Genomic DNA, 23324 nt, shown 5'->3' on the forward strand with positions numbered 1-23324 from the left:
CATAATGGAAGTGGTGTTTTTTTTTTACTAATGTTACTGTTCAGTGAATTGCAGAATGATGTGTGACCCGAATAAATACTGAAAGTGTATTAGCGTCTGAGAAATTTTCCCATTGCTGCAGAATGCATTTCAGAATACGTTAGGCAATTCAGAAGGGTAAAAGCAGTGAACTGGAATTGTCCCAGATTATATGATGGGAAACATATTGTAGTTTACTAAGCCTCTTCTTTAATTTAAAGGCTAAACAAGTTTCAATGAATAATGACATCTTCATACATTTTAAATTGAAGTTGACTTTGTTAAATGTCAGCTATGACATATAAACCAATACTAAAAGCAGTAAAATAACCTGTGCAATTATGTGTGGTGAACTGGATGCACAAGATTAAAGAGAGCAGCAACAGGAATAGGTTCAGCATGGCAGACCGTAATTTTTTTAAGTTAATGCCAAGAGAAAGATGGGGAATGGGCACTTTTGGAAAGAGGAACCTGTTTCTGGGACTAAAATTTAGATAATTAGGGAAGTAAAGTAGCGTCAGCTATCTCATCTGCTCTAGCCCTAACTAGGAATTTTGTTCAAGATGGAATATTTCTGACAGTGATTCAGTCCATGGTAAACTTAAAGCCTCATTTATACTATACCCAGTAAGCTTTTGTGCTGATACTTGTTTGGCTCTGGCACTTCCACCACAAGAAATGATTGCCTCTGTGTTCTAGAGATTGTGCAAGACATTTCCAATAAATTGACCTAAACCCTCTTCCTGGGGGTCTTTTAGCTCCAAATGGTCTTCAAAGCCCTTTCTCCCCATGCTTGCCTTTTTCATACAGAGAGACAGAATGTAAATGAAGATGGCACTAAACATTTCTCTTCTATTGCTTTACCTAATTATTTTTTCTTGTGCATCAAATTCAGTTTGTTAAAGCCCCTGATTTTCTGAATACTACTCAAAATAGCAGAAACTCTTTCCTCTAAAGGGATTTTTCTGCCTTGTGCAATTCTTAATGTTGTTTTTACCCATTGTCATAATGACTATTTTCGTATGGGTTTTATGGGTTTGAGATGCACAGTGAAAGCACAGCTGCTAATTTGTTCTGGCAATTTGACTGGAAATTGCCAGGTACTGAGCACTCCCAGACATTTTAATGGAAAGTTTCAGCTGGACTGTCTCAAGGGTGTGCTTATTTTGCTTAAACTGGTTCAGTCGTTGTTCATCATTTCAGAAACTCTTGGCCTGTCACTTTTTGAAGTGTAGATTTGGAAATGCCTCTCTCTCATTAGTATTTTTATTAATGAATACTTAGTAAATTGACAGATTTGGAGTTACAGTAAAATTATTTGCAATTACCGATATCTTTAGGAAGCAGGAAAACTAAGTTGAGATTTGTTTTGTTATCATTTACATTTCGGTGTATGTTTTTGTCTTGTAGTTCACTATGGGGAACAAACTGACTAGCTTGTTAATAACCACAAGGACGAGATCCTGTGAGCTCTCTTCTGCACTTGCTGTCAGAAAATTAACTGCTCTCGGTGCAAAGCTCTCTGAATCATCAGATTGTTTAGAAAGCCAATACGCAGCGTGAAACCCTGTCTGATCATGGTGGCCAGAAGTCATGCTATCACTTGGTGGTCAGGTCAGAAGGTTGAATTGTCCCACAACAAAGCTATTGCAGTTTCTCTTACGTGAAGTAGCACTTGTACTGTGAAGTGCATCCACCAGCCTGCTTAACCCTGGCCATGCGGTATCATCGTGGAGGCAGGGGATAATTGGGAGTCTGTGTATGGATGACTACCTCTACTAATCAAGGTTTTCGAGCAGGAAGTTTCTGTCAATTTAGGGATGAAGAGCAAATGTACAAGGTGCCTGATCTCCAAGAATATCTCCTGGCAGGGAGTAGCTGTCACAGTCACTTGCTGCTCTTGAGGACACGTGCAGCAGAGGGCTCGGTGTAAGGGTGCTGTGCTTCTGGCTCTGGCAACGGAGCCTGTTAGTGACTGCAGCATCTTTTAAGCATTTAGCAACCAAATGAAAAGGCTGTTGTCAAATGTTTGCAGCATGGTGTTTGTCACAAAGAACATCTACATAACTATAAGGTGTTGTAAAGCATACTGAGTTGTTTTAACACTTAAAGCGTTCTCTGTATTTCTGTTTCTTTTAGGAGTATATGCATCAAGATAATGTATGTTGCAACTTTTGGTACCTTTAGGTATTTATGCCAAAAGGCATCCAACTCTGTGCATCCAGACTGCTGTGTTTGCATGCCACAGATTGGAGAGACAGGGAAACGGGCAAAGGGATTTCAGAACAGGAAACATTGGAACGAAGTAATCTGGAGTTAAGCAACTGACAGGCTGGGCAGCATGTTAATTCGTTTCCATGTCTGTGGGAGCTGTCTATGTCCACGTGAGACTCTCAGTTTAGGCCTCTGTCTGGAAAGCAGATCAGGGATGGGCTTGAACATGGCACAAGCATTAGACAGCAAGGGCAGCTGTCTCAGTGGAGTTCAAAGAACAACCCCCTGGCAGAGGCACTCTGCCTTGCGTAGGTCATGGTACACCACAGTTAGAAACCTGTGGTCCCAGTCAGTTAGAGCTTCATTAAACTTGTCAGTTGAATTTCTTGGGTGAAGTCTTGATGCCACTGAAATCAATAGCAAAACTTCCACTGACTTTTACTCAGAGCAAGTTTTCATCTCTTGTTTTTGGTAAGTACAGAGAAACAGTAACTACAAAGGCCAAGGTTTTCAAAGCTACCAGAAAGATTTAAAGTGCCCTGAAAACATGAATTGTGGGTGTTCATTTCCCTTGGCAGTTCTTGCAGTCTGAGTTCTATGTTAATGGAAAACTCTGATGAAATATTAAAGACCCTCAGAGTCAAGACACATGAAATCCACTCTACGTGGATTGCTGAACTGGCCATTCAGCAAGGGCCAGCCTTCATCTTGCAGTGCACAAAGGTTCAATTCCAGGGCATGAGATTTTGTAGCATGCCTGTGAGTGGTATTTTCCTTTAAAAAGGAAAATTTGAGTTGCGGACTTACCAGACTTAGACAAAAAATGTAAAGTAAAAATACATAAAAATACCCTTGGGGTTGCTGACACTGAGTTATGCTGCCACGGAATAGAGCTGAGTAGGTATACAAATCAACAATGTGGAATAATGAAGTTCTTTTTTCATATCTGCATACTTTTTGATCTTTGCAACAGAAAACCAAGTAACATTCTCAGCTAACGAAGTATCTATCAAATTATAACCGTGACACAACCTAGTTATACACTGGTCACATGAACATGCAGGTAGTAACTGCTGAAGAGAGCTTCTTTTTTTTTTCTCCCTCCATTATAATCGATGTATCAGTGTTAAAGGGTGGCACTTCTTTTGAAGCAACACAGCTTCTTTTGTTTGAATTTGGTGGGGATGTAGGATAAGACTGGCTTCCCCTGTGAACTGTAAGAAGTATGGCTGCTTGAGAGTATACAGCCCCTTAACACTGCCTATATTCTCTAGGTTGATAGGAATGGAATTTCACCAGTTAACAAAAAAAAATCACTCCCATCCTCAGCGAAAGCAGCAAGGGAGGAGAGGAATGTGACATCTTTGTCTGTTTCTACATCACAAGGTTAATAAAATGTTCTTGTCTTACTACAACAGAGAAAAGGCGAGATTTGAATGTTCTGTAAATCATCTAAGTCAATCCTTGTCCTGAGCTACTCTTGGAAATGTAGTTGTTTAGTAAGTTCTTTTTCCAAACAGACTTTTTTTGTTAAGGAGAGAGGAGTGGAAGATTCCCTACAGTCCCTAAGGGAGTTTGTGTGTGCTATTAAAACGCTAAAATAGCTTCATCTCTTAAATTTTCTTTCTGGAACAGAAGTGAACATCATGACCAATGTGGTCCACTATCATTCTTTGTCCTAGTCTTGAGGAATGTCCTCCAGCATGAGTCTGACTAGGACATAATTCTCCTGTCATGGTCTGGTTGCCTCATCTGTCAAGGTTATGGTATTTTTTTAGTCATTCATTTGCTGAATCAGAATCTGTTTTTTTTCCCCCCTTCCTCGTGCCTCTCTATTCCCAGTTTCAAAATCTGAACAAAGCAAATCATTTCTTCTCCCAGACTTCCAAGAGAATAAAATAAAAAGAGTACTGGAACTGGGAAAATTTACCTAAAACCCATTTTCATTCTGTTCTCTCATTTGTATCGGAGGATCTGTGCAGTTATTGAGTTTCAGACAGACTACCTATCCTTTTTATATTGCTCTTCAACGCAGAATAGCAGTGGTAAATCTATAGTTTCACATTCTTTGCCAGTTGATTAGGATCAAGAAGTTAAGCAGAATGTGTTTGTAAATCCAATCCGTGTCTTCGTACCGAGGGAGACAATATTCTCTACTTTTGTTCAGAAAAGAAAATTGAGAACTAATCCTATTTGAAGTACCTAAATGATAGATTTTTTGTGTGTGTGCTTGAATTGTATTTTTATGTGTTTATTGTCCTAAGAATACAGTTCTCTTCAGTAAGTAAGTAATGCACGTTACCAATGAATAGAAACTTAGACATTACCTTGTTTCCTGACTAATCCAAGTAAATATTCCCACAGACACTAAGCAAACCTAAACGTTGTTGCCAAAAGTCCCCATGTACAGCAAATCTGTAGACCTGATCCAGGGGAAATAGGTATGTGTTATGACATTAAATAGGGATGGTTCTCTATTTACAAAACGAAAGTAACAGCAATCTGAACTAAGAAATCTCCTAGAAAGATTTTTGTTGGAAAATTTATGTAGTATTAAATTGAGATATTAAGAATTAGAAAAGCTGATAGAACTTGGAAATCTGAAGTATTGTTACTAAAAGATCTTGTGCTTGCTGTCTCCTTTTAGGTTTTAAATGTTGCCAGCCTGGCAGAGTGGTAGACCAACTTCAGTCTCTGGAAGGGACCACACAGGTTTTGTTGATTCAGTCAGTAACACAGAAAGAAAATAACTACTTCCTACCTGTCTTGAGAATAAGTTTTGAAAAAAATCTAGTTAACATGGAGGCCAGCTACTGAACAAGGACATTTTATCCCTCCAATGAGGGAGGATTAAGGATAAGATAAGTACACAGAAGTACTGCCAATGCTTTACATGACTTTTTTTTGACCTGTTTTTATTTTTTCCCGTTGTTTTCAGGTATCAGTACCCTTAGACCTGCAATTTACAGAGCAAGAAAAGGACAGAACGAGTTAATAAGAGTGAAGGTTAAATTAACATAACTGGTCACTGAATGGAGCTACCTGAAAATTCACAACTGCCGGAGAACTTCGTGCTGTCAGAGGAAAAGGACAGACATTTCAACAGTCCATTTCTGGCTCTTGGTCTCACCTCTGGGTGAGTATTTCAGTGCATCATGGGACAGAAGACAGATAGGACAGAAGACAAATAATCCCGTTTAACCTACAAAACGTATGATGGTTTTGAAATACAGAGGTCTAGACCCACTTTTGCATTTCTTAACAGTGTTGAGATGATAAGATGATGTGTTACATCATTACATCATTAAGATGAGGTGCTACTGATAATTAAGTTCTTTTGATAGCAAAATAATTCTGTGATAAAGATAATTTCTGTCATGCAGGCTGTCCTAGTAGCATTCAAAAAGAAAAGGAGGATGTCTTGAACTTCTACTGGAAGACTTGACATCACACTTAAAGATGATATGGGGAGTGATATCGGGTCTGTACATTGCTAACATGTTATTTATACATGCTATATGTTAACTTGCCAAACTAGAGAGTTTTGTCATGTGGAGAACCAGGCAGTGCAGAATGGGTTGACACAGTCTCAGAAGATACAGGTCATGAGAGCAACGATTTGTTTTGACAGCAGTTGTGTTTCTACTACCAGAAAAGCTCTCTGCTTTTCTTAAATATTTCTGACATATTGCATGGCATTTATTTTTCTGCCAAATTAATTATGCAGCTTCCCTTTTCACCCTGCCATCAGTAGCATCATTTTACCCAGGGATGAGCCTGAGCCTGAAACTGGCCCGGGTGGGCTGGCTGGGCCCAGGCGAGCTGTGCCAGAACATCAGGCTGTCCCTGTGTGTCGTTCCCCAAGCCAGGGCAGTTCCTGCTCCCCACCGCAGATCTGAGCTGTGTTTTCTGTGCTGTGTGGCACTCACATTAGACTTACCTGGCAGATCTGCTTATGTAAAGATGGCAGGACAGACCTCTTTATAGTTTACACAGAATGGTTTAGGTCAGAAGGGACCTCTGGAGGCCATCTGGTCCAGCCCCCTCTCAAGTAGCAGGGAAAGAACATTTAATTCTTCATCGCAGAGTGCCATCAAAGTCATAGGTGAGCTTTGTTTGGTGTCCAGTGTGTTCTCTCAAGAAGTATGAAGGCAGACTTTCAAAGCCATGGAAGCAGAACACTGCATGCCAAGTTATCTGTATTCTGATTAAGTTTTCAGTAGTGTTTTCTACTCATATCTGTCGATCCTACTTGGACTAGCTATAAGTAAAATACTCCAACATCCATACTTGCATGGAGACCTGACTGTGATTCTATTTGTGTGATGATAACCACAGCTAATGGCATTTCTCTAATGAGTTCACGAAATTCTGAGCAGACTATTATTATTTTGTTCTTGGAATTTTTTTTTCTGCATATCTTTCCCTGAAATACAGTTTAACTTTTTGTTAGTCTGTCAAATAGACATTCTAAAGAGAAGATTGGGTGTTTTTTTCTGTGGCCAGCTGTTTTCTAAAAAGAAGAAAAAAAAGTTGTTTTTTTTTTTTTATTGATTTAAACATGAGTTTGGGAGGAATTTGGATCTTTCTTTTCTAACTGTACAAAACTTCTGTTGAGTGCATGTCCCCATGATTTTCTTCAACAGCATGTACTGTGGTATGACAGAATACACAAGAATATAATAGTTAGACCTGAATGTAGCAATATTTTGTTGTCAGTTATGTTAGCTCAGAAGTGCCTCTAACATTGTTAAAAGTAATCCAAGACGGAATCTCTTTCTGCCTGTTAGTTGTCTCTTGCTGATGTTTATTACTTGATACTCGTTTCTTCATGGAGGTAGATATTCAAGAAAAGAGTGATGTTCCCATCAAAACTATTTTCCTGTATACTAAATTAAAATAGCCTAAACAACATCAAAAAAATGGTTTTGCCAGATATTATAAAGTTTTTATTATGAATGTCTCTTTAACATATTTTAGATACTTAGAATGCTTTCAAAATTATTTGTAACCTTGCAAAGCCACTTTATGAGACAAACAGATAGGTTGGTTTATTTGAACATCCAGCAGAGAAATTGGATTGCTGAATTACCATCAGTTATTATTCAGGTGGGTTTTTTCTCTAAAGGCTGCTGCAGTCAGGGATGTTCATCTGTGTAGCCCAGTGGAGACTTCACTTCCTACACACAAGAACATTTTTACCTAAGATGTTACATTGTGCTGCTCAGACTTCAGGTATCACCAAGGCACTGCATCTTTCCCACTGCCTTCCTGTGATACATGCTTATTTTTGGTATGCCTTCTGGAGTAATGTTCAGGGCTGTTTGAGCTGTACCAATTGGGCTGGGATTCAGGCCATGTCTTCTGGTCTGTGTTTGCCAGATGTAACCTGAGGTTTGGGAAAAGCCCATTTGTTTCTGGAACAATTACAAATCCCAAATGTACGGAGCTTTAATATGCTAATATTGTCACAATGATTTTTTTTAAACCTATGAAAGAAACAGATTGAAGGAAATCTTGTGCTTTAGTATCAAGATCTGCTGGAGGTAGAATCTATCAGTCTTATCTTTGTCTTGAAGTTCAATAATTGTACTTTATCATAACATACTGTCTTCCAGTGATTAATTAGTTATGTAGTTCTGTCAGTTGGCAGCCTTGAATTGCATCACTGAGTTTTTATGAAACATTTTTATCACTGACTGAAATATTTGAGAAAAAAATAATGATTTAATGATTTTTGAGGCACATATTCTGAATGAAAAATAAATAAATAAAATAGCCCAACTTCTTTCAACATGCAGATCTGAAACACTATTAAAAAATCAAAGCCCTCCCTATCCTTTACGCTTTGCAATCTGTTTTTGTGCTCTTTTAAGGTGAGATGTTCTCAAATATTTGTGCTAATGAGAGCTTTTCTATTGAGGCTGAAGTTTTGTATTAATTACACTAGTAAGTGGCATTCAGAAACATGAAATGAAATAGCTTCCAAACTTCTAAAACTACTCCAACGTTGTTTTTGAGTTTCATTTTAAAATATCATTCTTGGATATTTGTTTTACAAAGAAATAATAGAAGATAAATAAGAAATAATAGAAATAAGAAATAATAATAATAAAAGCAATATATTTTCAGGGAGAATTTCTGTATAGAAGAAACATTGTTTGCTGTGTGGATGTATAATTAACGGAGAATTAAATTTACATCTATGATTTTTGTTACAGATATACTTGAGATTTGGAGTCAGTTTTAGAAACACTGTTTCCTCATAAACTATAAGCCTGTATTTTTTTTTTTTTTAGGAATGAGTAGTGTTAGGATATTTTTTTAAACCCTTCCCCAAATATACTCCCATTTATTATTGTTTCATCAGTCAATGAATGGGAAATTGCCTGATCAAATAGTGCATTGTTTTCTATGCTTTTAGATGAAAATAGACAGAAAACAATAATAATAAATAAATAACAGAATACATGTATGAAAGAACAATCTATCAGTGTGTGCTGAAGAAGAGGAGAGACATCTATCAGCCAGGAGGGCTCTGAGCTTATGAACTTTTGAAGTTGGGAGGGATGGAGGAAGCATCACTTTCCGTTTGTGGCACATCCTTTACTTTTTGCTGATTAATTGCTATTGGCTGTTGCTGGAGAGAAGATGCTTTACTGAGCTGGTGCGTTTGGGTTTTACTTGGTGCAGTTGCTTTTTACAGCCATGGTAATGTCAGTGGTTTGTAAGATTGCAGAGAGATCAGACCCAGAGCAACCCTGTTAATCTAATCAAGATACTAGGCATATATTTTAAGGACAGTATTGTGCTTCTTCCACACCTGCTTCTCTGCTGCTCTGTTTCCACTGCCATCTGCATCGTCACTCATTTCTGAGTAAGAAGTAGGAAAGTGAAGGTATATTCAATTCATCAGTGAAAATGACAATTGGTACCTTCACTTTTCTATAGCGTGTCAAAGTGTGTTAACAAGATCTTTAGGTCTGCAGAATTTAGGGATCACAGAATAGCATAAAACCGGGATAAAACACTCTTGAGCAGAGTCTTTGGACGAATTTTCAATTCTCTGATTTAGAGAAAGAAGAAGAGCAGAAATGAGGAGTTTAATATGCTGACTGGACAGCAGTTGCAGTAACAGCAGGGGTGTGAGCAGGGGCAGTGCACCCCTCTACAGGGAGCCGTAGAGCAGGAAGCCTTCTTTTCATTAGTTCTGCTGTCTCCATTCTCAGCTTCTTACTGCTTCTAGTTAATGGGAGATATATCTGAAATACACAAGGGAGATAAAAAGAAGGACAATGATAGAAATAACAGACGGGTCTTGATAGTATTGGAGCACTGAAGTGTGAACACAGCAATGTTTCATTTACTGTGGTGTCTTGTAGTAAACACGTAAAGATAATACTGCTATTTTTTAAAATGGATAAATATAGAAAAAAGAACTTTCTATTGTTGAATGAAAGATAATGGGCAGCAAGAAATTCTATATGCAATATTACCCTCACATTTTAACATCCTAGGTGATGGAGTGAGGAGCATGGTAACATCATTCTTTGCTTGTGAGGTACTTTGACCTTTAATAAAAACTTCTCGTTTTGTAAGGAAACTATTTCCTGTATTTTTCAGTGATAAAGGTGCTCTTTTTTTTTTTTTTTTGGAAGACCGAAGACTGAAGCTCAGAAGGAGCACAGTTAGCACTCTCCTTCTCACCACATCACAAATTTCTCATTAACAGCTACAGGTGCTTAGTGTGTGCAAGGAACTCAAGGCAGACACCTAATTTAATGAGCTGCCCCATGCAGCTCATTGGGTGATGTAAATGATCATACCTCATTGACTTGAAAGGGGTATCAGCAGCAATGCGGGAGAGTGCTTGTGTCAGGGGGATCCTGGTTATAGATATGGCTACTGAGACAGAAAAAGGCTGAAAGAGGCGAGATGACCAATAGGTTAACAGTCAGTGGGTAATTTATTATCTGGTTTTATTTGTCTCTTATCCACTAATACCACCATTTATTATCAAGCATTGCTTTATAACATAACATCTTCCTACCTTCAGTTTAGCACCTTGTTAATTTTGCCTTCTCCTAATTACTGGCAAGTTAAAGAAACATCTTTTTTCTTCTAGTGTGTCAAGTGATGAGGTAATACACAATGAAAGCAGAACTCAGTACATTTGAACTACTTTATTTTGTTTATTTTTTTAGATTTCCAATAAAATATCATATGAGGAATGAAGTTCTGTTACCTCTAAACTATTTTCATCTGTGCTGCAACTGAAATCAATGTTTATGCGCATTGGCTCTCCATTGAACCCCTCCACCAGTTTTCTAATTTGTTTTGGGATGCATTGTATGGCTTTCACCGTTATTTGTTGACTCGTGACTCTTCTAAAATATGTAAGGGGCTGATTTTACAAGACCCTGAGTGCTCTTACTCTCTATCTCCAAATGTTACTATGGCACAGTGACATGGACTTGGATCAGTAATTTAACCTATAGCTGCTTTTTCCTGGGCTCTTTTCCAAAATGACCTACTTTTCTGGACTTAACCAAATCCAGAGCTAGTCTGTAGATGTGTGTTTGCATTAATCTGGGGTCAGTATGCTTATAATTTGTGGTTAGACACAGTACAAGCGTGTGTTGTCATTATCTCAAACCCAATGATCTTTTCAACCAGCATTTTGAGTTAGTTACTATTATCTATAAGTATTCAGAGTAATTCAAAAACATCTGAATGAGCATAGTTTGGGCACTCAAATTGCATTAACAATACCCTGCAGTGAGTTTGTACACTAGCCATATGTCTCTAATTAAGGTATCTTAGCATTTGTGTTTGCACACTGGAGGAAAAGAAATGCATACATCTTGGATGATAATTTCATCCCCCTCCCGATTGTGCCGCCATGTGCCGTAATTAAGGATATGCACATGTCCTAACTGTGCACTTCTACTTTTAATATCTGTGGGTTTCTTTTCAGTATGAGTTTAAATCCAACTTGTAATGTTTGAATTGGGGATAATTGTAACAGTTAGGTTAGGCACTTTATGGTGCACCGACAATGCTGTTCCAAGCCAGACTCTGTCATTAGCTGGCTTCTGCCTGCAAACTCTTTCGATCTGGCTTTGGTTAGAGTCAGATATATTAATAAAACTCAAGCAAGTTTTAGCATGTAATACTCCCAAATAATAGAAGTGTGTTTGTTTGTTTTTAATTTTGACTTTCCCAATCAGATTCATCAGTGTATTACTGCAAGATATTTATTTTGGAGAAGTGTATAAACTCTTGATCACATACTTTATTTAAAATGAGTGTATTAGATTTTGGGATGTCCAGAACAGTAATACAAATCTCACATTTTTAATACCCATTTCTCTGTTTTCTGTCTTCACATTCCTTTGTCTTTTTTCAGTTGTTCCATGTTTGCATAGTCCTTCATGCTCTGTGTTTGCTTCACACTAAGAGACGAGCCTTGCTGCCTGACTTCCCTGCAGCTTGTGTACCTCTTTTCCACAGCTATTCCATTTTCAGTGCCAGTCTTGTTTTCCCACCCTTACTTTTTTATTTCCTGTCTTCATTGATGAGATGTAACGGAACAACTAACTCTTGAAAATAAGTATATATAATAACTATATATAACTGTGCTTCTATTGTGAGGTTGCAACGCAGTCTATTTGCAGGGGTCTGTGCATAAAGAAGTCAGCTTTACAGATACTCATTTGTTCAAAATGGCCATTAAGTTTTATTTTGTGGTACCTGGCTGCTAGTAATTTGACACACTTTTAATAGAGTACCGTCTTTTTACTTCATAAGAAAGAGGGATGAGACGTGATCTAACTAATAATGAAATGCAGCTTTGGTTTTCACACTTTTAAAAGTTCCGGTCATTGGGCCCTTTTTAAGGGTCTGTTCCGCTGCGTACCATGTAACAGCTGTATTTTATAGGCTGTATGGTTCTTAGCCCACTGGACTCTCAGTTTTGATGATCTTGAAATGTGGATTTACTGATGAGACACTTTCCTGACTGGCTGGTAGCTCTGGTCATTGGCTCCTGCTTAAGACATCTATGAATAAAGCAAACAATTTTCAAGTCTATTAAGTTGATATGTTAAAAGAGACTTCTCTGAAAGGATTTCACAGAACTGGGAAAGATTATACACTTCTACGGGGTAGCATTTAAAAAACATAACTTCAGAGTAACTTGCTCATGTTCTTTAGTTTTTTCCTTGTCTAATATTTTCACATGAATGGTGTGTTTACTATTGTACTAATGAAAATATGTTCTCTTCTTACGGAGCTTTGCGTTAAAGTTCCCCACCTAGAGCTTCACAGTGTTACCTTAATATTCAATACTCCAATTTACTCAGAGGTTACTGCACAGAGTGCTGAAATGAAGAAAATATGCAAATTGTTAGCGTATACTTCAAAATAATATTTGAAGGTATGATCCAAGGAGATCTTATCCATGTGAAACTGCTGGGGGAAGTTAGGAAAGAAAAAACAATTGGTAATTTGCAGTAAATATTCAAATTATTGCTAGAACTAAATATAAAACTGTACATTCAATGCTAAAACTAATTCTAAAATGATAATAGACTTCTAAGTGTAGGTCAGAAAAAGCAGGTTAGTCACTAACCCTTATTTTCCGTAACCCAGGCATTTTCTTATACATGCTTTTTTGTCTGAGCCGACATCCAGCCTTGTGTGGGGAGGAAGAGCTGGGGCCAAGCCCCCAGACTGGGCCAGACCCTGCATGACTCGCAGAGCGGCGGTGCTGGCTGCTTTCTCCTTGCAGGCTCAGGTGCAGTCACAGCACTGCTCTCAACAGCCCTCAGCTGCAGGTGGCTGAGGGCTTGTGATGTGCGGGCTGTTTGCCATCTTCTCCTGCAGTTTAACAAGAGCTAAATCCAGACTTGAACTCCAACCCCAATTCTGGCTCATGCTTGAAGATATGCTAGATCAAACCTTTGATTTTCTTACACCATTTTTCTTGGCTGTAGTATTTGAAGAAAGCAAGCTGTATTGTACCAAAGCCCACACAAACTATGCTCTCACTTGAGCCCTGGCCCTGTACATTAGAAGAACAAACTAGAAGAGTTTGCTTTCCTCATAGTGTTTTGCTCACTTTTCTTCAAATTAAAGTTTTTCTTCCTGCAGAAGTGACAGAGGACCTCCTGAGTCAAAGTACTCGTGCAGCATTCTTCCAATTTAATTAGACAAATCTTCTATTTAAGCAGGCAAATGTATTACTGTAGTTTCTGTATTTTTCATCGCACAAAATATTCTGAAAGGTTAGAATGCCATTAGGGAACCAGTTTTCAAAGTATGGTTACTGTTGTTACTGGTGGTGAATTATTACTACTAAGAAAATTGATACCAGCATATAATTTTCCAGCGTGCAGGTATCTGGTTTATCCACTGTTTAAATAAAGACATGTCTTACTCTGAGTTAGCAATAGCAAGAAATGTCAGCTGATGTGTTTCAGAATCACAAAAGAAAATTGGATTCCTTTGAAACTGGGGGGCAACATGCCAGATATGTAACTACCTGTGAGGATTCAGGCGCTTTTCTTGCTTTTCCTCTGTTCCCCAGATGATTGCTGTGAGTCCATGAATGCCTTTCTCATGTTTATAACATGTATAACTCCCCTTGTTTGGACGAACTTGGTGCCAGTGCACTCATGAAAAAGGTGATTGAGGATCACTGAGCAAGGGAAGCAATGTTGCAGTGCAGATGTGAAGGTGTTTGTTTGGTCCTAGTTCCTAAGACTGTTTCAGTTGTTTCCATTAGAGGGGGACATCAGATGAGATATTTGGAAGGATGTCTCAGAACTCCTTGTTTCTTCCTTCCTTGCTCTCCCGCCAGCATCTCCACAGCAGGATGTGGGCTGGGCTGCAAGAGTTGTCAGGGCTCCAGGGAAGGAGCCAAGCACCTCCTGAAGGCTGAGGTGTGTGAGCAGGTTGTGGGTTTATCCAAACTCCTTCAGTTTTAGTCTCCTTCCACCCATTACGTGAGTCTGTCCTGAGCGGGACGGGGCTGCAGCTGCCTGAAACACAGGAGGCTGGAGAGGGTAGTAGTGTTGGGGGGCACAAAAGGGACCAATACGGGCTGAAACTGAACCTGCAACAGAGCCTGTGGCTTATACGAGCAGCAGGGAGGCCACTACCAGCATTTTGTTAGACAGGGGCTGGTTTCTGGATTTCTGGGACTGGTAAAGCTGTCTGGGTGTATTTCATAGCAGTGGGGCTGTACGTGAAGGGATATTAAGCTGCTTTCAGAGCCCTTCACTGTCTGCTAGCTTTCTGCTGCAGAAGCATTGCTATGGAGATAAGAGAGCTCTCTACAGCAAAAGTGGTAGAAACTCCGATTTCTATCAGGCTTCCTACAGCCCCAAAAGAATAAAAAGGGCTTTATAAATGGAGAAGAGTCGATCCAGTTTGCGTGTTCTTCTCACAGTGACTGAAGTCACCCAGAATGAAAGTAGAAATTATCACGTGTTATGAAGGTGGTGATAATTTCAAAGTTGTGATGCAGCCTGCTCAAGACTAAATAATGCTGGTAACAGTTTTTTTGTTAGAACAACATTTAGTAATGCTTTCACTCATGCTGGGTGAAAATAAGAGAGCACTGCAATGCAGTCTTGCATCTGTTTTATTTTTTATTTTTTTTACTTGGATTATTCTGTGGGAAAAAGATATTTTTTTTCCTGAAATTATGATAAGAATGTTAATGAGAGGTTGATAAGGCTCTGCCACATGATAACTCCTAATTAGCTATGTCACCTCAGACAAAAACTGAAAACTGAAATTCATTACTCAGCAAGAAACGCTCAGCATTCAACCAACAGTAATCAGCAAAAACTCCTAAACTGAAGAAAAAAAGATTATTAGCACTTTAAAGGATTCACAGTGTGGCAGGCAATATAAAAAAGATAAATACGCTGTAACAGAAAAATGAATACTTCCTAAGAAAGCAATGAAACTGGGCTCATTCTGCAAACACATGTTAGTGGTACAGTCTTTACGTACCATAAAATGGTTTGCAGACTACACAAATATTTTACCTGTAATTCAATTTACTAGAATTTTGTTGACCCCATGTTAAACTTGGCATCCAGAAGGCTCCTGGTGATAAAACTCCTTGCACCAGTACCTGTTGAACCTGTCAAAAATACATATTTCAATACATTTGCAGAGTGCAGATAGAAAGCTTGGAAATATGACTGTGCGAGTCACCTGGGGAATCAGAACAAAATAAAAACCATTTCTTCTTCTGAACATTTCTATTAATTCCAAATAATGAATTCGTTTGTGGGATTGTAAAAATAAATAACTAAATCTGTAAATAAATAACTAAATCTGTAAATAGAACAAGACATGAAATTTGTTATAGAAAATAATCCAGCCTTTGGGAGTAAACTTGTGCAGTATCAGCCATATGATATTCTGCTGGCTCATTATCAACAGGAGAGAGCAATGTTAGCTGGAAAGAAAAGCCTGCAAGCTCATGTCAGGGCCCTGATTGCAATTAATTGCCCCAATGAGCCTCGTGGATTATCTATGTGTGGGGCTTGCCTGGCGGTTTGGAGTCACAGGTAATAAGAAGCTGTTGCTGGTAGTGTGTGGGGAAAAAGTTTTGATATTGTCGTGTGAGACAATGCTCATGTAGGCTCCTTCAGTGCCACTGTCTCTTGATGCCACTGACTTAAAACGAGTGTAAAAGTGATTACACTTAAACAGGGGGGTGTGGAGGTGGGCAGTGGAAAGCTTGTCTTACCCAGCTTTTGTCTGCTCCTTTGTTGGCTTTTTTTTCTTTCTTTTTTTTTTTTTTTTTTTCTTCTGAGACTGATGAAAGGATGTTGAACTTCTCATTCTGTGACTGAGAATTTGCATGTCTTTGAGCTGGTTATTTCTATGGCTATTTATCCATAAAATTACAGTATAGTAATGCTCGAGTTTCTGAATTATCATTGTGTAAGGCCATTAGTTATTTAGGATGGGGAATGTTGTCACATATCTAAGAACTATGCTGTTATAAATAACGAACCGGAGTAACTGTGGTTATTTTTATTGTTTTATTCAGAGCAGTGAATAAACAGAAAAGGAGTAGGTAGCAGCAGGATGGGGAGAAAGGAGGAGCTGAGTATAGAGGAGATTGCTTTAATTAAAATCTGTGAGAACCTCTGATTTCTTTGACATTTTAAATTGCATTGTGCTGCATTGTAATTCAATTTCGAAGGTGTTGAAGTAGCCCATTCTTGAGTATTGACTGATTATCTTTTGCTCCATATAAAAATTTTGAATAACAATTTATCTTATTGTAGGAAAAGTGAGTAGTGCAGCATAGCTCCTGCTTTGCAAAATTATTTTCAGTCAGTAATCAAGACAAAATCAGTAACTGAGAATGAGTGGAATAAAACTCTAATGGATGAAGTAGGTTAATGGAAATGCTGTTAAACCTTGCACCGAAAGTAATAGGCTCCTATGAGTTGTTACAACACATCAGGAAGATGTTCAGCAATCCCTGATTACCTCTAACTTTTCTTGCTCTTGTAATTTGGATTTCTGCACCTAGAGAAGCCTGTGTGGTACTTCGGAAATCCAGTTCTGCTGGCATAGTTTTGAGCCCCATTTGCTTGCTTCGGGGAAACTTGTGTCGATTCTTTCCAGTATCACCTCAAATGTTTCATCCCAGCAGAAAACTGGACAATCATCCTTCTCTAAGTCTGTTGTAATAGCTTGGCCTGAGCTAGCAAATGGTATTTGGACTTGGGCTTCTCTCAGCCAACACTTGTCCCATGAGTCTGCCATTATGGCAGTCCCCAGGCTTGTCTGTTGGGGAGTTTGGTGGCAGGGTGGTGCCAGGCAGCTGGCAGTGGTGCAGGCGTCCTTTGGGACCAAGGGGAGCACCTTGGTGGGAAGGAGGAGCCCTAAGGAGTGTCTTGGGACATGAGTCTTGTCACACGGTTCTGGGAGAGCCATGTCACACCTCCAGGAACAAACTGAAGTGCTAAAGTCAGTATGCAATTTTCTGTATGTGCATATGGATAAAGAAACAAATTAGCTTAATGCAAAGATAGAAATGTAAGAGGAAGTGTCAGGAAAATGCATTATTTTGACAAAGCTGCTTTGCTGTCTTCATAATTGAAATTTTGGGCTCCAAAATCCGTATTTTTTTTTACAAGAACTGATGACAGTTCTTTCACTTCAGAACTACTTACCCACCAGAGTTGAGGAAATTTTCCATTTCTGAAGCAGAAAAAATTAAAAAGCAAGCTGCTTTTCAGCTGCTAAGAGTTAAGATCAGGTGCAGAAGCATTATAAAAGCTACCTGTTCTCATCATCTGTCTTCCATTTGTGTTTTTCTTTCTGAATTTGACTTTCCTGCTGTGATTTCAAAGTTGTTTTTTTTTCCTGCTTTGTTCCTCTTAGCAATGTTCACCCTCCTTTTACTTTCGCCTTTCACACAAAAACGTTAAAATTTTCATTCATGTTAAGATTTCCCAGTATTTCAATGTTTTTTTTTTTCAGCTGTATTATGGCTGTTGCTCCTTTATTGTGTATTTGTAGATTTTTCTGTATCTGATGTATTCAAATAAAATTATTTTACAGGTAGAACTGTTGCACTATAGTTGTGGTTAACTTAGGTTATTATGGAATACTGAATTAACAGGATCTGCAGTATCAAACATTTGAAATTTCTATTGTGCAATGTCTTAGGGAAATTTCTGTTTATCTAGAGCTAATCAGCTCCTTGATTTAATTATAAATGTGACTTTTAGCATATTTGGAATATTTTGTATGTTTTAGAAAATGCCAGAAAATCACATAGTGTTTTGAACATACTCACCTTAACAGATAATTCCCAGTCTATAAAGAAAAACAAATTGTTTCAAGCCTTAAAAAAAGCCCCGCAGTATGTAGCTGTGAAAACAATTTTAGATGCTTTCACCATTGATCATTTTCATATACAGAACAGCTTGAGGTGATGCAAAATGTTTAGTTTCATGAGGCTATTGTACTTGCAAAGTATGATCAATTTTTTGTCCCACATGGAATGAAAATGGATCCAATGCATACACAGTATCTGAAGCTGTGTTTTTTAAGCATTGAATAACAAAAAATATTCCTGAAGGTGTTTATAGAAGAATCTGTACCGTAGGAGTTCTGTAAAGACTGAAACACTTTAATTCTCCTGTAGTTTTCTTTTTGATAGACAGTGGTTGTATATTGTGCTTTTGAAAGGGCTATCGGTAGTGTTGCTCCATCGGGCACGTCATGTATTCTGACCTTTGATTCTCAAGGTGAATATTGAAATGCTCACATGGAAAAGGACCCCGAAAAGATCCTTTAATCTATTTCTGACCTTCGAGCTAACTCTTCGGTTGAAATAAATTAAAAAAACAAAGAGCAATAGGTTGTTCGGGATCTGTGATTTCCTGCCTGTGCTGCTGCACCTCCTGTTGCTTCAAGGCAGGTGGGTGGAGGGACTTGAGTGTAAGGAGAGGGCTGCGGGCGCCTCCTGGCGCCACCTGTAGGAAGGCGACTGGGTCCAGTGTGGGGAGATAGTCTTTCCAGGGGTGTAGTTCGTGTTGATGGAGAGCTTGTCTTATGGGGAAAGTCATAGCTGGCTAGTGTGCTGTGTTAATGCAAGCTAGGGTGAGACATCATGAGAAAATAAATATGTGGGTGTTCTGGCCTTGGAAGGAAATCTGTTTGCATCTTTTTTTTTTCTTTTCATGTGTGCATACCGGGGAGAGAAAAGGGACGGCTGGGAAGCGTTACACACGCAGGAACAGTGCTCTGGGTGCTGGCAGCCACGTGCATGGCACAGCTCAGGCGTGGGGCCCTTGGCGGGGAGCTGCAGGGATGGACCCCAAAGGGGGTGTGGGTGTGGGCTGGGTGGTGAGCACCTTGCCTGAGAATGCCAGCATCACGCCCCTCACCTTCTGGGAGCCGTGGATGTTGCAGGGTTGTGGTATCTCTCTCTTCTGGTATCACTCACAGGCCTAGTTTTAGAAGTGCAAATAGGGCTTGTTCAGGTGGCCCCTTGCTGTGCTGCCATCAGTCACTGTCTTAACTACCTTGTAGTCACTGATGTGTCCATCCAGCGTCTGCCAGCTCTGTGACTTCCCCGTACTTTGTTTCCAGGATAAAATCTCCCACCTGGAAAAAATCAATCATTTGTCCTGTATTTATGACCCTGCTGCTGTTCCTCCTCAGCCATCCCTATTACAACGCTTCGCTGTCACCTGCAGAAAGTACAAGCAGTCAGGGCTGTCAGCTGGTCCTCCGACATGTCCCTGCCCCAGAGCGGTGCCTGGCTGCGCTTCCAAGTAGGCTGCTTCCTGCCCAGTGTTAGGGCCTGCAGTTTCCTCCAAAACAGCTTCCTCAGGTTACCTACTCGCTGCACCCTGGTGCTGGCAGTTTACAGGGACACACTCCTGCCTCCCGGGCAGCATCGCATCTCTGCTGCGCTCTGTGGCTTCCGAGCCGCCCGGGCAAATTGTGTGGCTGCGCTCAAGTGTGCGACCTGCCGACTCCCTTACAATGTTCTTGAGCTCCTTCACATCCCCTCCGCCACTTTGGGTCTCAATATCTAGAAATTATTAGAACTGTGGTGTGCTCGCAATTGGTGACTTGAATTTTACAGGTAGATGGATCGCTTGTGTGCATCCAGAAATGATGACGTAGTTCCTGCCTCCAAATCTCTCCTTATGTTTGTTGTTCAACTTATTGATTCGTGCTCTTTTCTGTTCTCCCTTATTTTAACAAATGGGTAAGATTGTTTCTAAGAAGAGATCTAATCCAACACCTATTTGATTCAGGCTGTTATTTCAAGTTTCAGAAATGCTTCTCCACCTTGTTTGATCTCTGCTGGAAGTTTTGCTTAAGGCACAGGATGCAGGTATGGGGTCAAGGGGCAGGACACCTTGAAAAAGGTGAGATTTTTCAGAAATTCCAATTCTACCAGGTTAAAATGAGTTTCTGTCAGCCTAAGACCTCCAGTATTGAGATGCATTGATAAACTCTATAAACTCTGCTTAAATGAGCCTTTAAGTGTTTGAGATTCTTTTTTTTTTTCTTCTTCCCTCTGGCTGTAGCTGTTCTCTAAGAACATATGCTTGTACTCTAGATACTTCTAAATTCAGCAGTTTTCCTTTATCTGAGCTACTTCAACTTTATTTGTATTTTCCTGTTTTGCTTTTATGAGTCACCGTATCCAATTCTCTCAAGCATTATCTTGGTCTTTTATCTCTCTGTTAAGTGCTAGGTGATACCTTGTATGCGGGATGTCTTATTAAATTGAATTTGCTTGCTTTGTATTATACCACAGATCCTTTAGTCTTTGTAAATCTTATCCTAGGCAGGTCTGTCCTTCCTTCCATCACCTCGCTCCCCTATCTTTTTAATCCAGATGTCTGGGCTGAGAGGCATTGCTGTTACACAGCTATTGTAAGCTGAGATCAGACATCCTTGACTTTGTGGTATTTCCCCAGTGAACACACTTGTGCCTTCTTGTAGCTTTCATCAGAGATGCGTTACAGAGTGGAAAATTCTTGAGCTGAGGTGAGAGATAGTTGTGGGGGCAGCAGCAGCTCAGAGCGAAGTCATTTAAATGAAAAGAAATTGGGTCTTCCCAAGATGAATAAAGGGGCCAGAAAAGATGGGTAACTGTAAACCTCGGGGCTGGAAGGGGGCTGGGAAGAAATGGCCACTGCAGCCTTCCTGTGGCAGGCAGAGTTAGTAGGCAGGAGGTTTATTTATCAATAACGCACTTTCTTCAAGAAGTTCAGGTTGCTGACTTTTTTTTTTTTTTAGTTTTTCTTTGAGAACTAAACAAGACAGTCCAAATCCTTCTTCCTTTTTTAAGCCTTTCATTCTCAGCAGCATTAGACATAAGATGCCTTAAAATTTCTTCTGGGAGGTTTAAGAACTACTTGAGCTTGAAAATAAAAGAAACCCAATTTGATTTTCATGTTGAGTGTGTGGGACTAAAATATTCTTTATTTGGGAGAAGAGCAATTTTGCTATTGAGTTTATACAAGTATCAATTGCTGAAGAGGGAGGCTGCCCTGCCTAATGGTGATGGCCTTCAAAGGAAAGCAGCATCTTCCATTTAATTATGGATTAATATTTCTCGATCTCTTGTTTGTTACAATGTCCTACAAGGCAGTTGCAAAATCACTTTATGTATTTTATCCCATAATTCACAAGCTTTTCATTTTATATTCAGAATACGTAATTGAGTTATAAAATAAGTATCAAAGCTCAATAAAAGTGCAGAAGGTCCAACTCCAGCCACCAGTGTAGAATATCCCAAGAAATAACAGAAGCAGACGTTACAATAACCACTTGGAAAAAAAGAAACAAACCTTGGGGTCTTACTCCAGTATTGTGGGGAGAGACTTTAAGCACTTTTTAAAAAAATGTTTAAAAATGTTTAGAGTTTGTTATTTTTTAAAACACCACTTTTTTTTTATATAGGCCTTTTTTTTTTTTGGTGGATGGGCTCTGATGTACTCAGAGTTGTTTAAGTTGTCCATCTAGTCTTCTCTTAAATTGGATGGACAGTAACATGAAGAAAGACCTTTTCTTGTGTGCAGGATCCCTGCTCCCTAGATCTCAACTCCATAATCTGTTTGCATTCCCATCTTCTGTGTCCCTTTTTGGAAAAAACTCTATTTCACTTGTTAAATTTTAAAACCACTTTTGAAACGGAAATCAATCCCTAACTTAATTTAAATCTCGAATTGCTTGCATATCAGAGCAGCCTGGTCTCCTTCAGGCACTTTGTTATGAAGTACAAATTAGGGACATAATTTTACTTGTGAGATATACAAATCACATGGAATTCACGTGTGCTTTATAAAGAAAAACACGTGTGAATATACATTGAGATTTATGCATTTCAGAAGTTGAATTGCCTGCTGTCATGCTCCAGGGCACTGATGTACTTGTCTCTTGGTCATTGGCTTGTCAAGAATACAAGAAGGAGTTGGAAATGTAAACATCACTTGTATTAAGAAGGGAAAGCAAATCTATTGGGCATTTGTTCATCTTATTCTGCAAAGATCTTGACATAGTTGTACCTAGGAGATAGGTAGGTGTAGTTTTTCAAAGCAAAAAGTGTGGCCTCATGAAGTCCAGGCCATCCTTCAGCGGTTAAGACTTGGTGTCCAAAATCACAAGAGAGAGAGGAATTTTTGGGTGATGACAGTTGTATTGAGTTGTCCATCCTCCTTCTCTGAACTCATCATTTTTGTTTGGTAAACTTGTTCGCATGTCACAGGGAGGTAAACAGAGGCTAAAGGGTTTTAAGCTGCCGTGTGATGGGCATCATTTTGGGGATTTGGGCAGGGAGACAACTGCATAGCTTTCTTCAGCATGGGTTGAAAAACTGATGCTTGTGAATGTGTCTGTAACAGACTTGTGTTTTTGCAGAGGCTTTTGTAACACATTTAAGCATCATGTAAGTACTTCAATGGATGCTAAAAATCTGAATAACAAATACCTTTTTTTGGTAACAACTAATCTGTGTCTTGGTGCACTGCTCATACAAGTGAGTTATTATTCCATCTATATAATTTGATACAAGCTACTACATATTACTCCATCTCTACCCTCTAATTTATTTTATCTTTAAAAACACAGATTTAATTATAACAATTTTACTCTCAAGATTAAATATATACTTGCCCAGAGAATAAAAGATAATAGAATAAAAATCAGTTAAGCAAAATCTAAATTAAATTCAAGCTATATTGAAACTGAATGCGATTCAAATAATGATCACAGAGAAGAGAGGGTAAGTACTTGCTTATTGGGTTGGAGGAGAAATAAATACAATCAGTGACAGTCAAACAGGTTTCACATGTACAGTAAGATTTTTGCAAGATTAACATTTTCATTATTCTGTTACAAAGCAAATACATGAGATGAAGCTGCCTGCCTGAAGCAAAGCTGAGTCTTGTGTGGAGCAGTGAGAAGTGGGTTCCTGCAGCCCCGAGGGCAAATTTGGCCCTGACGCAGGGAGGTGCCACAGCTCTGCAGGGTCAGGGCCAGGGTGGGAGCGACTGGGCTCATCCTTAGGG

General features: G+C 39.2%; 1 non-coding gene across 43 annotated transcripts in view; it reads left to right on the forward strand.

Moving 5' to 3' along the window:
• LOC308197296 overlaps positions 1-23324 on the forward strand; it is a 722739-nt gene that overhangs the window by 265486 nt on the left and 433929 nt on the right. For 36 of the 43 annotated variants that reach the window (XR_013952725.1, XR_013952726.1, XR_013952751.1 and 33 more), the window contains one exon: positions 4880-5368. This is a non-coding gene — a transcript (uncharacterized protein). Of the gene's footprint in view, positions 1-4596; positions 4674-4879; positions 5369-23324 lie in introns of all 43 variants that reach the window. The other 7 variants (XR_013952727.1, XR_013952729.1, XR_013952757.1 and 4 more) reach the window with 6 other exon arrangements.

Source organism: Anser brachyrhynchus (assembly GCF_964034855.1).
Source record: "Anser brachyrhynchus genome assembly, chromosome: 6".
In the NCBI taxonomy this organism is placed as follows: Eukaryota; Metazoa; Chordata; class Aves; order Anseriformes; family Anatidae; genus Anser; species Anser brachyrhynchus.